At 42.1% G+C, this 17,075-nt stretch overlaps 1 long non-coding RNA gene across 4 annotated transcripts in view; it reads right to left on the reverse strand.

Moving 5' to 3' along the window:
* Positions 1 to 2,639: 2,639 nt before the first annotated feature.
* LOC104234908 (uncharacterized) overlaps positions 2,640 to 17,075 on the reverse strand; it is a 37,940-nt gene continuing 23,504 nt past the window's right edge. The window contains exons 3-6 of one of the 4 annotated variants that reach the window (XR_011406114.1): positions 14,663 to 14,733; positions 13,692 to 13,777; positions 11,683 to 13,170; positions 6,534 to 6,842 (exon numbers count right to left, since the gene is read on the reverse strand). This is a non-coding gene — a long non-coding RNA (uncharacterized lncRNA). Of the gene's footprint in view, positions 2,906 to 6,533; positions 6,843 to 11,682; positions 13,171 to 13,480; positions 13,778 to 14,662; positions 14,734 to 17,075 lie in introns of those variants that run through there. The other 3 variants (XR_011406116.1, XR_011406117.1, XR_011406115.1) reach the window with 3 other exon arrangements.

The raw sequence follows: 17,075 nt of genomic DNA on the forward strand, positions 1-17,075 counted from the left end.
CATCTATGGTTCATGCCGCTCGACCCTCGGCAATATACATGTTATTCTGGATTGGGTCGTATGATCACGGCGTAAATCATGCGTGATAATGTTTGAGCTTGATATTACCTTTATGACTTAAGAAATTATAATTTATTTAATGGCCTACAATTGCTAAAATGGTTATCATGCTATTATTGTTGTTGTTATTCATGTATTCCATGCTATTAGAATTTCTGTATTGCATTATTGGCATATAGTAAGTGTTAGAATCGAACACTCGTCACTACTTCTTCGAGGTTAGACTGGATACTTACTGGGTACATGTTGTTTATGTACTCATGTTACACTTCTGCACTAATCGTGCAGGATCTGAGGCAGGTGCATCTGGCAGTCATACCGGTGCGTACCACCTATACACCGATTCCTAGAAGTGAGCTGCTTCCTGAGCCGTTCTGCAGCACCCAGAGTCTCGCTTTTGCATTTAGTTTTTGTCTACTTTATTTTAGACAGTAGTTAGAGTTTTGCATATTCTACTACTTTCTCATGCACTTTCCATGCTTTAATTGAATTGTCATATCATGTTCTAAATATTCATGGTCAATCTACTCTTATTTGTGTTAGTCTATCTTCACATGCCTTAAATGACTTTGTTAATACTTGTTCACATCTTATTTGATATTTTACTTTAATGACTTAGTTGAACTTGTTACCTCTTTCATTGTCACATACTACCTCTTCCATTATTGATTTATTACCATTTGAAGTTATCATTACATGTTTTCTCTTTCATTGTTGATTATCATCATTTGAAGTTATTGTTACTTGTTATCTCCTTCATTGTCGATTATTCTTATTTGAAGTCATCGGTATATGTTATCTCTTTTATTGTGAGTTGTTCTTACTTAGTATCATGGTTACACGTTATCTTTCTCATTGTTGAGTTATTGGTGTTGAAGTTGTGAAAGTCGTTATCACTTAGAGGCGAAGTGTTAATTGTTGAGACATTTATCTTATTGTGAATTTTTCGTTCATTGTTATTGTTGATATTCTTGTACACATTATGGTGCAGCCATGGGCTATTATTGTGGAATCATTGATATATTGTTGATTATTGGGAAGTTGTGACATATCGGCACTTGTGGTGCGAATTGTCATTGTGATATGACATTAACGCGCATGCGGCAGTATAAGGATAGGGTTTAATGTCCATGCGGAAGCATAAGGTGGGACTTATATGTGTGTTTCTTGTAAGAGAATTACGTGAAGCCACGCGGCGTCATAAGTTAGGCTATAGTATGTGTATCTATTTCGAGAAAAATATTTTCAAAACTATTTCAATGTAAGTCTCACGCGGCGGTATAAGGAAATATTGTAATTGAAAGTAAGAAACGTGAATACAAGGTGGTACCTCGGTTGTGACCCTTTATATATATATGAGGCGGTACCTTGGTTGTGGTTCTTATTGTACACAATGCGACACCTCGTTCTGATTCTTGTTGTTTTTCTCATGTTGCAAAGAGTTTTTCGTGGGAACACTTCTTGTTGTTTTATTATTCGTTGTTCTATCAGTTATTGTCCATATATGATCATTGTGGCTCTCCTTAATTGACTACTTTATGTTATCTCCATGCTTACAAATTTCGGTATTAGTTCATGTTATTAACTTATTTCGTATCAGTTATTCTCCGCCTTCCATTATTTATCGTTGTTATATTTTCATACTATTTATTATATCCTAGTAGGTATCCCTGGCCTTGTCACTACTCTACCGAGGTTAGGCTTGATACTTACTGGGTACCATTGCGGTGTACTCGTACTACACTTCTGCACATCTTTTTTTGCAGATCCAGGTACATCTGCTCGTGCCGGACGCTAGAGTTGATTTGAGTAACAGCTTTAGGAGACTTCGAGGCATACCTGCTCTACATCCACATGCCTTGGATTCCCCTTCTATTTCAGACATTCCATTGTTTCTTTTTTGTTTCAAATAGTATTATAGTTCGAGACTAGTAGTACTATCTTGTAGAGCTTATGACTCCGTTCCACCCTGTTTTGGGGAAAATGTTGGCAATTGTGCTGTTGAGTTAATAATAAAGTATGAAGGTTTTATTTGAAGTTTTAGTAGTATTTATGCTATTTCTCTATGCATTTTAGGCTTACCTAGTCGTAGAGACTAGGTGCCATCACAACACCCTAAGAGAGAAATTGGGGTCGTGACCGGGAAGGCACAAGCCATGCCGGAGTGCAATACATGGGACCTGATTTCAAGCTATAAAACTAGGAAGCTATCCCATTCCCCATCAAACGGGAATCCCAGTAATCAATCTTGTTGTCTTTTGTGCATTTCGGGTTTTTTCAGGGTGTAATCCAAATGTTTTACTTTGCTATCTTTAAATCCTGATGTAAACCCTTCTATCTTTCCAAATTCAATGAAATGAAATCAATATTTCATCGTTCATGAATGTTCTTTTTCGTGATTTTGTTATTTTCTTATCTTTTTTCTAGTTCTAATATGTCATGACACCGGTTCGCCCTCTATGAACCATCGTGACGGCACCTTGTCTCTACGACTAGATAAGCCTAAAATGCGAAAGATAAACCAATTTACGGAAGAATATAATTTAAAATAGAAATAATGTAATAAAATAGCATTTTAAAAGTGCTGCTCGGCATACAAAATATAACTCTCAAATCCAATATATATATCTCTCCCGAAACACGGAAACCCATGCATCACAAGCTAATGATATTACATAGTGCTCTAACTCCAGAATAGTCTAAAACAAGTAAATACAAAAGGGTTGTAGCTACAAGAGAGAATATAGAGAGACTCCTCGGTCTGCACATACTGCAGATATACCTCGAAGTCTCCGATGGGTCGCCTCGCCTCAAGGATGGTAAGTCTGAGTCAAGGTACCTGAATCTGCACATGAAAAACATGCACAGAAAGGGACATGAGTACACCACAACTGTACTTAGTAAGTGCCAAGCCTAACATCGGGCGGGTAGTGACGAGGAAGGTCAGGGCCCTACTGAGGTTAAATAAAATATAAATTTCAACAGTGTAGAACAGAACAGTATAAATAAGAACAACAATAAAAGTAACACAAGATATAAAGGGCAACAACAACTATTATAGAGACAAGGTAAACACAGAAAGAAATACGGTTCAGCACCAAAATAACTATCGAGGATTTCCCTGGATACCGTCCTGTAGTCCCAAATATACATATCCAATGGATCTCCCGGGATCCCGTCCCGTAGTCCAACTCGAAGTGCGCGGGGATCTACCGGAATCCTATTCCGTAGTCCTAAATGTAAATACCCAGTACTGGGGGAATCTACCGGGTGCATTCCCGTAGTTGCATATAACTGTGCAGGGGGATCTACTAGAATCCCACATCCGTAGTCCCAAAATAAATAGGCAAGGGGGGAGCTAACGGAATCCCACATCCGTAGTCCCAATGTAAATACACAGCAGCAACAGGAGAATATTCAGAAATGGCAAATTTCATATTAAGGCAAACAAGTAATTCTAGCCTAGCATGCTGCACAGAATTCAAGTAAGTCAGTTTGAGCAAGTAAAGCAATTAAGTCACTTAGACATGTTTTCCTAAGCTAACAACAGGCTTAATAGTCCAAGTAATATAAATAGGAAAGGAAACATACTAGTAATTACTTAATGAAAACCGGATTTCCAACAATTAGCACAAGTATGCACTCGTCACCTCACGCACAAGGCATTTCAATTACCAAATATACCAAATCCTAAGGGGAAGGTCTGCCACACAAGGTTAGACAAGCCACTTACCTCGAACCGGCTCAATAATCAACCCGAGACCACATTCTTGCCACGAGTAGTCGACTTCAAATATCCCAAATCTATTTAATTCAATTGCATAATATAAATAACACTTCAAGTAACCGATTCTACAAAGAAATTCTAAGTAAATACGCGAAAAAGGTAAAATGACCAAAATGCCCCTCGGGCCCACGTCTCAGAATCAGGTAAAATTTATATTTTCAATATATCATCCTACTCTCACGAGTTCATGCATACCAAAATTATTCAAATCTAAGGTCAAATTCCCAAACAAAAGTCGAATTATAGGTCTAAGAACTTTCTTCCAAATTTTCCCCAATTTTCATCTCCAATCCGAAATTAAATGATGAAGCTAACTATAGATTGATGGAATATAACTAGAAAGGGTTAAATAATTGTTACCCACTGATCTCCTCTTCAATTTTCTCTCAAAATCGCCCTCTCCCGAGCTCCAGATCGAATTTTCAACTTTTGAAACTAAACCCTCGAAATATCATATTTCTGCCCAGCTGTTACCGTATCTGGGGTCCCGCTTTTGCGGAACAATGGTCGCATCTGCGACATCTCACTTAAAGCTAGTTTTTGCTTCTGCGGTAGACCATTCACACCTGCAGTCTCGCAGGTGCGATTCCCTTCTCGCACCTCTGGCTCCTGCTGGACCTCTCCAATTCCGCTTCTGCGACCATAGAGCCGCTTCTGCGGTGTCGCACCTGCAGGACCCAAACCGCAGGTGCGGTTATGACAGAAAACCTGGGTAGAGCTCAGCATAGCCTTTCATCTGCCGATGGACGAGAAATTGGAGCGGATGGTTTAAATATTGGAGGATATGCTTAGAGCATCTGTGATTGACTTCGGAGGGCAGTGGGATCGATTCTTGTCTTTAGCTGAGTTTTCATGTAACAACATTTATCTGTCTAGCACCGAGATGGCACCATTTGAGGCTTTATATGGTCGGCGATATCGTTCACACATCGGATGGTTTGAGCCCAGTGAGGCTAAGTTATATGGTACAGATTTGGTGAAGGATGCCTTGGAAAAGGTAAAGTTGATTCAGGAGCGACTTCGCATGGCATAATCCAGATAGAAGAGTTACACGAATCAGAAGGCACGTGATTTATCATTTATGGTTGGCGATAAGGTTCTCTTGAGAGTCTCACCGATGAAGGGAAATGAGGTTCGGGAAGAAGGAAAAAATGATCCCAAGGTTTATAGGTTCATTTGAGGTGTTGAGACGAGTTAAGGAGGTTTCTTATGAGTTTGCTTTGCCTCCCATCCTATCGGGAGTTCATCCGGTTTTCCACATGTCTATACTTCGGAAGTATCATGCCGGTAGGCCGCATGCATTAGACTACAGCATGGTTCAGTTAGATGAAAGCCTAGGTTATGAGGAAGAGCCAGTTGCCATTATTGACAGACAGGTTCTCCAGTTGAGGTCCAAGAAGATTTTTGTGGTAAAGGTTCGGTGGAGGGGTCAACCAGTCGAGGAGGCCACTTGGGAGACCAAGGAAGACATGTGGAGCAGATAACCACACTTATTCAGCACTCCAGGTATGATTCTATACCCGTTTGAGGACGAACGTTTGCTTAAGAGGTGGAGAATGTAACGACCCGAACGATCACGTTGCTTTCTAGATCCCCGTTCCCCTAAATAAAACTCCTCGTATGTGCTTTTATTATTTTATGACTTGCAGGATGGTTAGTTTGGGTTTGGAAAGGTTCGGGTTGAAATCGAACATTTAGTTCCTTAATATTGGCTAAAAAGGGCAAAGTTTGACTTGAGTCAACATTTTGAGTAAATGATCTCGGAACCGGGATTTAACTGTCCCAATAGGTTCACATGATAATTTTAGACTTGGGCGTATGTTCGAATCGGGTTTTGGTTGAACCGGGTGCGTTTCAGGGCTTAACATTGGAGTTCGCACATTTAAAGGAAATGGGCACAAGGAAAAGGTGAGGGGCTAAGATATCTCTACTTGAGTTTTGGCGAGTTACTTGACCATTGATACAAATTGTACTTCCTTGTGCATTAGCCTTGTAATAACTTTTAAATTAGATGTTCATAGAGTATGCTCTCTTCTTGTGGGGCAGGCCGAACGCCTCGGTAATAGAATAGATGTATCTATGGTTCATGTCGCTCGACCCTCGGCAGTATACATGTTATTCTGGATTGGGTCGTACGATCTCGGCGTAAATCGTGCGTGATAATGTTTGGAACTTGATATTACTTTTATGACTTAAAATATTATAATTAATTTAATGGCCTGCAATTGCTAAAATGGTTATCATGCTATTATTGTTGTTGTTATTCATGTATTCCATGCTATTAGAATTTCTGTATTGCATTATTGGCCTATAGTAAGTGTTAGAATCGAACATTCGTCACTACTTTTTCGAGGTTAGACTGGATACTTACTGGGTACATGTTGTTTATGTACTCATGGTATACTTCTGCACTAATCGTACAGGATCTGAGGCAGGTGCATCTGGCAGTCATACCGGTGCGTACCACCTATACACCGAGTCCTAGTAGTGAGCTGCTTCCTGAGCCGTTCTGCAGCACCCAGAGTCTCGCTTTTGCATTTAGTTTTTGTCTACTTTATTTTAGACAGTAGTTAGAGTTTTGCATATTCTACTAGTTTCTCATACACTTTCCATGCTTTAATTGAATTGTCATATCATGTTCTAAATACTTATAGTCAATCTACTCTTATTTGTGTTAGTCTATCTTCACATGCCTTAAATGACTTTGTTAATACTTGTTCACATCTTATTTGATATTTTACTCTTATGCCTTAGTTGAACTTGTTGCCTCTTTCATTGTCACATGCTACCTCTTCCATTGTTGATTTATTACCATTTGAAGTTACATAGTGCTCTAACTCCAGAATAGTTTAAAACAAGTAAATAAATAAGGATTGTAGCTACAAGGGAAAATATAGAGAGACTCCTCGGTCTGCACACACGGCAGATATATCTCGAAGTCTCAGATGGGTCGCCTCGCCTCAAGAATGGTAAGTCTGAGTCAAGGTACCTAAATCTGCACATTAAAACCATGCACAGAAAGGGACATGAGTACACCACAGTTGTACTTAGTAAGTGTCAAGCCTAACCTCGGGGGGATAGTTACGAGGAAGGTCAGGGCCCTACTGAGGTTAAATAAAATATAAAGTTCAATAGTGTAGAACAGAACAGTTAAATAAGTACAGCAATAAAAGTAACACAAGATATGAAGGGCAACAACAACTATTACAGAGACAAGGTAAACACAGAAAGAAGTACGGTTCAGCACAAAAATAACTATCGGGGATCTCCCTGGATACCGTCTTATAGTCCCAAATATACATATCCAATGGATCTCCCGGGATCCCGTCCCGTAGTCCAACTCGTAGTGCGCAGGGATCTACCGGAATCACGTTCCATAGTACCAAGTATAAATACCCAGTATTGCGGGAATCTACCGGGTGCATTTCCATAGTTCCATATAACTGTGCAGGGGAATCTCTACTAGAATCCCACATTCGTAGTCCCAAAATAAACAGGCAATGGGGGAGCTATCGGAATCCCACATTTGTAGTCCCAATGTAAATACACAACAACAACAACAGGAGAATATTCAAAAATGGCAAATTTCATATTAAGGCAACCAAGTAATTCTAGCCTAACATGCTGCACAGAATTCAGGTAAAGCAGTTTGAGCAAGTAAAGCAATTAAGTCACTTAGACATGCTTTCTTAAGCTAACAACAGGCTTAATAGTGCAAGTAATATAAACAGGAAAGGAAACATACTAGTAATTACTTAATGAAAATCGGATTTCCAACAATTAGCACAAGTATGCATTCGTCACCTCACGCACAAGGCATTTCAATTCCCAAATATACCAAATCCTAAGGGGAAGGTCTGCAACACAAGGTTAAACAAGCCACTTACCTCGAACCGGCTCAATAATCAACTCGAGACCACATTCTTGCCACGAGTACTTGACTCCAAATGGCCCAAATCTATTCAATTCAATTGCATAATATAAATAACACTCCAAGTAACTGATTCTACAAAGAAATTCTAATCTAATACGTGAAATTAGGTAAAATGACCAAAACGCCCCTCGAGCCCACGCCTCAAAATCGGGTAAAATTTATATTTTCAGAATCCTCATACTTTCACGAGTTCATGCATACCAAAATTATCCAAATTTAAGGTCAAATTCCCAATCAAAAGTCGAATTCTAAGTCTAAGAACTTTCTTCCAACTTTTCCCCAAATTTCATCTCCAATCCGAAATTAAATGATGAAGTTAACTATAGATTGATGGAATATAACTAGAAAGGGTTAAAGAATTGTTACCCACTGATCTCCTCTTCAAATTCCTCTCAAAATCGCCCTCTCCCGAGCTCCAAATCGAATTTCCAACTTTTGAAACTAAACCCTCGAAATTTCATATTTCTGCCCAATTGTTACCGCATCTGTGGTCACGCTTTTGTGGAACAATGGTCACATCTGCGACATCTCACTTAAAGCCAGTTTTCGCTTCTGCGGTAGACCATCCGCACCTGCGGTCTCGCAGGTGTGATTCCCTTCTCGCACAGGCGACTCCTGCTGGACCTCTCCAATTCTACTTCTACAACCATAGAGCCGCTTCTGCTGCACCGCACCTGCGGGACCCAAACCGCAGGTGCGGTTATGACAGAAAACCAGCTGAAGTTGCAACCTCAAACTCCAAAATCCGTCTGTCAACCATCCAAAATCATCCCGAGGCCCCCGGGACCTCAACCAAAGGCACCAACAAGTCTAATACCACTGTTCAAATTTATACCAATCCTTAAAACACCTAAAACAACATCGAAACGACGAATCAACCACGGATTCAACTTGACTGAACTGAAATCCAACACGTGCGACGGATCACGGTGATACCTTCGGAGCATCGAAACATGAAATACCGGATGAACTCCTGCCAAGCTGGGAGGTAAGGCAAGCTCATAAGCAACATCCCCAACACGCCTCAATATCTCAAAAGGGACAATAAACCTCGGACTCAACTTCCCCTTCTTCCTAAATCTCATAACGCCCTTCATAGGCGAAACCCAAAGCAGAATAATCTAGCCTCAACTGGCTCAAACCAACCCACCGGGGATCTACACCGCCTACCATATAAAGCCTCGTACGGTTTCATGTGAATGCTGGACTGATAGCTGTTGTTGTAGGCAAACTCCGCCAATGGCAAGAAATGATCCCAAGACCCTCCAAACTCATTCACACACGCACAAAGAATATCCTCAATAATCTAAATAGTGCGCTCGGACTGTCCGTTCGTCTGAGGGTGAAATATTGCACTCAACTCCACCCGAGTACCCAACTCATGCTGAACGGCTCTCCAGAACCATGATGTGAACTGAGTACCTCTATCTGAAATGATGGAAATCGGAATACCATGCAGAAAAACAATCTCCCAGATATAGATCTCTGCCAACCGCTCCGAGGAATAAGTAGTACACACAGGAATAAAGTGAGCGAACTTGGTCAGCTGATCCACAATCACCCAAATAGCATCAAACTTTCTCAAAGTCCGTGGGAGCCCAACTACAAAGTCCATGGTGATCCGCTCCCACTTCCACTCCGGAATCTCTAACTGCTGAAGCAACCCACCCAGCCTCTGGTACTCATACTTCACCTGCTGACAATTAAGGCACCGAGCTACAAATCCAATTATATCTTTCTTCATCCGCCTCCACCAGTAGTGCTGCCTCAAATCCTGATACATCTTCGCGGCACTTAGATGAATGGAATACCGCGAGCTATGGGCCTCCTTCAGAATCAACTCCCGAAGCCCATCAACATTGGGTACACAAATCCGACCCTGCATCCTCAATACCTTATCATCACCTATAGTCACATCTCTAGCATCATCGTACTGAACCTTGTCCTTGAGGATAAGAAAATGAGGGTCATCATATTGCCGCTCCCTAATACGATCAAATAAGGAAGACCGACAAACCACGCAAGATAGAACCCGACTAGGCTCCGAAAGAATCAATCTCACAAATTGGCTAGTTAGGGCCTAAACATCCATCGTCATAGGTCTCTCCGATGCTGGTAAATAAGCCAAACTCCCCAAACTCTCTGCCCGACGACTCAAGGCATCGGCCACCACATTGGCCTTGCCCAGGTGATACAAAATAGTGATATCATAATCCTTCAACAACTCTAACCATCTCCTCTAGCGCAAATTTAGATCCTTTTACTTGAACAGGTGTTGCAAGCTCCAATGGTCAATATAAATCTTATAGGGAACCCCATATAAATAATGGCGCCAGATCTTCAGGGCGTGAACAATGGCAGCTAACTCAAGGTCGTGGACAGGGTAATTCTTCTCATGTATATTCAACTATCTGGATGCGTAGGCAATCACCCCACCGTCTTGTATCAACACCGCTTCGAGGCCGATCATCGAGGCATCACAATAGACCATATAAGACCCCAAACCTGTAGGCAGTATCAAAATCGGGGCTGTAGTCAAAGCTGTCTTGAGCTTCTAGAAGCTCGCCTCACACTCCTCTATCCACTGGAATGGAGCACCCTTCTGGGTCAACCAAGTCATAGGGGCTGCAATCGATGAAAACCCCTCCACAAAACGACGGTAGTAACCCGCAAAGCCAAGGAAACTGCGGATATCTATAGGTGAGGATGGTCTGGGCCAACTCTGCACGACCTCTATTTTCATCGGATCCACCTAAATACCCTCACTCAATACCATGTGGCCTAAGAATCTCACGGAGTCCTCAGGTGCTGCTCATGATCTTCCCGACTCCGAGAATATACCAGAATATCATCAATAAAGAAAATGACGAACGAGTCAAGATACGGCCGGAACACATTGTGCATCAAATGCTAAAGGCTGTTGGGGCATTGGTCAACCCAAATGACATAACAAGGAACTCACAATGACAATACCGAGTCCTGAAAGCAGTTTTCAGGATATCTAGCTCCCGAATCTTCAACTGATGGTAACCTGAGCGCAAGTCAATCATAGAAAACACCCGTGCACCCTGAAGCTGGTCAAACATATCATCAATACGAGGCAAAGGATAACTGTTCTTAACTGTAACTTTGTTCAACTGGCGATAATCAATTCAAATATGCATAGAACCATCCTTTTTCTTCACAAACAAGATAGGAGCACCCCAAGGTGATACACTGAGTCGAATAAAACCCTCATCAAGCAATTTCTGTAACTGATCCTTTAACTTCTTCAACTCAGGAAGAGCCATACGATACGAAGGGATAGAAATAGGCTGAGTGCCCGGCAACAGATCAATGCCAAAATCAATATCTCTATCGGACGGCGTGCCCAGAAGATCAGCTAGAAACACATCAGGAAAATCCCGTACTACTAGGACTGAATCAACTGAAGGGGTATCAATATTGGCATCTCTCACATAAGCTAAATACGCATCACACCCCTTCTCAACCATACGCTGAGCTTTAAGAAAAAAAATAACTCTACTAAGAGTGTGATCTAAAGTACCCCTCCACTCAACACGCGGTACACCTGGCATAGCCAGCGTCACAGTTTTGGCGTGACAATCAAGGATAGCATAATGGAGCGACAACCAGTCCATGCCCAAGATAATGTCAAAATCTACCATGCTAAGCAACAATAAATCAGCTCTGGTCTGAAAACCACTAAGAGCAACCAAACACGACCGATATATGTAGTCCACAATAAGAGAATCTGCTACAGGAGTAGAAACATTAATAGGGGAACTCAAACAATCCCGAGATACACCCAAATGTGGAGCAAAATAAGAAGACACATAAGAATAAGTGGAGCCTGGATCGAATAAAACCAATGCATCTCTATGAAAAACACGTATAATACCTGTGATGACAGAATCAGAGGCAACAACCTTGGTACGGGCAGGAAGGGCATAGTATCTGGCCTGGCCTCCCCCTCTAGGGCGACCTCTACCTCGCCAACCTCCACCTCTAGCTGGCTGAGCAGGTGGGGCAACAACTGGAGTTGTAACCATGGCTTGAGAACTCTGTGGGGCATGCTGTGGCTGAGAAGCCTGTGGAGGTGCACCCCTCCCAAGTCTAGGGCAATCCCTCACCATATGGCGTGTGTCACCACACTCAAAACAAGCTCTGGGAGGACATGATGGCTATGACTGGCTCGAGCCAGGTCTGCTGGACTGACCTCTGAAAGTACCCCGCGCGGGAGACGCGCTAGATAGCGGAGGTACATAATAAGGCTCCTGAGGTCTAGGAGGAGCTGGAATACCACTAGCTGCTGGAAGAGTTGAATGAATAGGGCGACTCATATAACCCCTACCATGACGACCTGCTGCTAGGGCACGGGCACCAGAGAAATAGCCCGACTTTCGAGACCTCTTGGCCTCCCTCTCCTCTCTCTCCCTAGCATGCATACCCTCAATCCTCCTAGCAATGCTCACCACTTGCTAATAAGAAATGTCCATCTCCAACTCACGAGTCATGCTAGACCTGATGCTAGGAATAAGCCCCTCAATAAACCGGCGAACCCTCTCGCAAACAGTAGAAACCAAGGCTGGGGCATGTCTAGGCAAACTAGTGTAACGGACATCATACTCTGAGACAGTCATAGCACCCTAGTGCAAGTGCTCAAACTCTGTGCGCCATGCTTCCTGAGGCTCTGAGGAACATACTCTCTCAGGAACAGATCTGAAAACTAAGTCCAAGTCAATGAAACAGCCTCATCCGGACTGTCTAACTCATAGGGGCGCCACCACTCATAGGCGGCTCCTTGAAGTTGGAAAGTAGTGAAGGAAACCCCGCTCGATCTTGATATACCCATGGTACGGAGAATGCGGTAGCACTCATCTAAAAATCCCAGAGCATCATCCGGTGCTAGACCGCTGAAAACAGGAGGTTTGTACTTCTTGAACCACTCAAGCCTTAGTTGCTCATCCTCGGATATCGCTGCCCTGAACTCGGGCTAATCTCGGACTGTAGGCTGTACAGGAATAATCTCAGGGACCTTCTCAACATGCACTTGCTGCTCAGGAGTACGGGCAGTGGGAGTCTGTGCTCCGCCCCCGGCCTGAGACATAGCTGTAGTAAGGGGAAGCAACCTTGCCTGAGCCAAAGTGGTGTACATACTCATGAATTGTGCCAGAGTCTCTTGAAGTGATGGAGTAGTAGTAGTAGTAGGCGTATCAGGTTCCTGGGCTTCGATTGGATCTATTGGTGGTACCTCGATGGCAGCTCACGCAGGTGCTCTGGTTGCACTGCGTGCGCATCCTCGGCCTCTACCCAGGCACCGGCCTCTGACGGCTGTAGTAGGGGGTGCAAGTGCCTGATCATCTCAAGTAGCGTGTGTCCTCACCATCTGTGAGAGAATAGAAGACAGAAGTTTAGAATTTTGATGTCCAAAATATCGTACAACAAGGAAATCAAATGAAGTGGAAATTTTCCTAACAGTTACATAGCCTTTCATAGATAAGTACAGACGTCTTCGTACCGATCAGCGAGATTCTAATAAATCGGCTTGTGATTCATGACTCCTATGAACCTAAAGCTCGGATACCAACTTGTCATGACCCTGGTTCGCCCTCCGTGAACCATCGTGATGGCACCTAGTCTCTATGACTCGGTAAGCATAAAACGCAGAAGATAAACAAATTTACAGAAGAATACAATTTAAAACAGAAATAATATAATAAAAAAACATTTTAAAAGTGTCGCTCGGCATACAAAATATAACTCTCAAATCCAATATATATATTTCTCCCAAAACCCAGAAACCCAAGAATCACAAGCTAAGGATATTACATAGTGCTCTAACTCCAAAATAGTCTAAAACAAATAAATACAGAAAGGTTGTATCTACAAGAGAGAATAGAGAGATACTCCTCGGTCTGCAGACGCGGCAGCTATACCTCGAAGTCTCCGATGGGCCACCTCGCCTCAAGGATGGTAACTCTGAGTCAAGGTACCTGGATTTGCACATGAAAAACATGCGCAGAAAGGGGCATGAGTACCCACAACGGTACTCCGTAAGTGTCAAGCCTAACCTTGGTCGGGTAGTTACGAGGAAGGTCAGGCCCTACTGAGGTTAAATAAAATATAAAGTTCAACAGTGTAGAACAGAACAGTATAAATAAGTACAACAATAAAATAACATGAGATATAAATGGCAACAACAACTATTACAGAGACGAGGTAAACACAAAAAGAAATACGGTTCAGCACCAAAATAACAATCGGGGATCTCCCAGGATACTGTCCTGTAGTCCCAAATATACATATCCAACGAATCTCCCGGGATCCCGACCCATAGTCCAACTCGTAATGCGCGGGGATCTACCAGAATCCCGTTCCGTAGTCCCAAATGTAAATATCCAATACTGGGGGAATCTACCGGGTGCATTCCCGTAGTTCCATATAACTGTGCAGGGGGATCTACCGGAATCCCACATCCGTAGTCCCAAAATAAATAGGCAAGGGGGAGCTACCAGAATCCCACATCCGTAATCCCAATATACACAGCAGCAACAGGAGAATATTCAGAAATGGCAAATTTCATATTAAGGCAAACAAGTAATTCTTGCCTAGCATACTGCCAGAATTCAGGTAAGGCAGTTTGAGCAAGTAAAGCAATTAAGTCACTTAGACATGCTTTCCTAAGCTAACAACAGGCTTAATAGTGCAAGTAATATAAACAGAAAAGGAAACATACTAGTAATTACTTAATGAAAATCGGATTTCCAACAATTAGCACAACTATGCACTCATCACCTCACGTACAAGGCATTTCAATTACCAAATATATCAAATCCTAAGGGGAAGGTCCCTCACACAAGGTTAGACAAGCCACTTACCTCGAACTGGCTCAATAATCAACCCGAGACCACGTTCTTGCCACGAGTACTCGACTCCAAATGGCCCAAATCTATTCAATTCAATTGCATAATGTAAATAACACTTCAAGTAACTGGTTCTACAAACAAATTCTAAGCTAATACGCAAAATTATGTAAAATAACCAAAACGTCCCTCGGGCTCACATCTTGGAATCGGGTAAAATTTATATTTTCAGAATCCTCATGCTCTCACGAGTTCATGCATACCAAAATTATCCAAATCTAAGGTCAAATTCTCAATCAAAAGTTGTATTCTAAGTCTAAGAACTTTCTTCCAACTTTTTCCCAATTTTCATCTCCAATTAGAAATTAAATGATGAAGTTAACTATAGATTGATGGAATATAACTAGAAAGGGTTAAAGAATTATTACTCACTGATCTCCTCTTCAATTTCCTCTCAAAATCGCCCTCACGAGCTCCAAATCGAATTTCCAACTTTTGAAACTAAACCCTCCAAATTTCATATTTCTGCCCAGCTGTTACCGCATCTGCGATCCTGGGAGCACATATGTGGTCCCGCTTTTGCGAAACAATGGTCGCATCTACAACTTCTCACTTAAAGCCAGTTTCCGCTTCTGCGGTAGACCATCCGCACCCGCGGTCTCGCAGGTGCGATTCCCTTCTCGCACCTGTGACTCCTGCAGGACCTCTCTTATTCCGCTTCTGCGACCATAGAGACGTTTCTGTGGCACCGCACCTGTGAAACCCAAACCGCAGGTGCGGTTATAACAGAAAACCAGCTGAAGTTGCAACCTCAAACTCCAAAATTCTTCCGTCAACCATCCAAAATCATCCCGAGGCCCCCGGGACCTCAACCAAAGGCACCAACAAGTCTAATACCACTGTCCCAACTTATACAAATCCTTAAAACACCTAAAACAACATCGAAACGATGAATCAACCACAGATTCAAGCCTAAGAACTCTAAAACTCTAAAAATACGCTTTTGATCAAAAAGTCTTTCAAACCTCGTCTGAATGACTTAAAATTTTGCACACACATCACATCCAACACTACGGAGCTACTCCAACTTCCAGAATTCCATTTTGATCCTCGGATCAAAATCTCACTATCGAACCGAAAACTTCAAAATTTGACCTTTCGGTATTTCAAGCCTAAATTAGCTACTGACCTCCAAAACACAATCCAAACACGTCCCTAAGCCCAAAATCACTCAACGAAGCTAACGGAATCGTCGAATTTCCATTCCGAAGTCGTCTTCACACTTTTCCGACTACGGTTAACTTTCCAACACTTAAGCTCTCATTTAGGGACTAAGTGTCCCAAAACTCTCCAAAACTCAAAATCGAACATCCCGACAAATCAAAATAGAAGAAATAAACTTGAGGAAAGCAGTTAATAGGGGATCGGGGCGTAAATTCTTAAGACGACCGGCCGGGTCGTCACATAATAATGCGAATTTTAATAAAATGACATGCTTGCGGATTTCATGCCCAGATCTTAAAATGATGTCTAACTTTGAAATAACAAATCAAGAAGCGGAATATGATGAAGATGAGGCTTTTAGGAAAATAAACCGAGAACTGGAACAATTTGAGAATAAGCCTAAGCCAAACTTAAATGAAACCGAGCTAGTTTACTTGGGCAGTTCAGAAGAGGTCTAGGAAATAAAGATTAGCATCCATACGGACCATAAGACCAGGGAAACCTTGCCAACTTTTGTTTGAGTTCAACGACGTATTTGCATAGTCTTATGATGATATGCCAAGGTTGAATGTTGATTTGGTGGTATACAAACTACCTACCTATCCCGGTTTTCTGCCTGTCTAGTAGAAGCAAAGGAAATTCAAAACTTACATCAGTGACAAGATAAAGGAATAGATCACAAAATAGTTCAAAGCCGGTGTGATCCGAGTTGTTAGAAACACCTCATGGTTGGCCAACGTGGTCCCAATGCTAAAGAAAGATAGGAAAACTAAAGTTTGTGTTGATTACTGGGATCTGAACAAAGCAAGTCCCAAAGACAACTTTCCCTTGCCAAATATCCACATCATTGTTGATAATTGTCCAGACATGAGATACAGTATTTCGTGGATTATTATGTCGGGTATCAACAGGTTCTGATAGATGAGGTCGATGTAGAAAAAATTGCTTTTACCACACCCTTGGCACTTACTGTTATAGCGTCATGCCTTTTGGTCTAAAGAATGTCGATGCAACATATATGAGGGCCATGATTGTCATCCTCCATGGCATGATGCATCAGGAGATTGAGGTATATGCAGACGATGTGATTATCATGTCTACAACGCAAGAAGATCATGTGCGAGATTTGAGGAGGTGTTTCAAAAGGCTTCGCAAATATGATTTGAAATTGAACCCGGCTAAATGTGCATTTGGAGTTCCATCT

The sequence above is a fragment of the Nicotiana sylvestris genome, chromosome 3 (genome assembly GCF_000393655.2).
Source record: "Nicotiana sylvestris chromosome 3, ASM39365v2, whole genome shotgun sequence".
Lineage (NCBI taxonomy): Eukaryota > Viridiplantae > Streptophyta > Magnoliopsida > Solanales > Solanaceae > Nicotiana > Nicotiana sylvestris.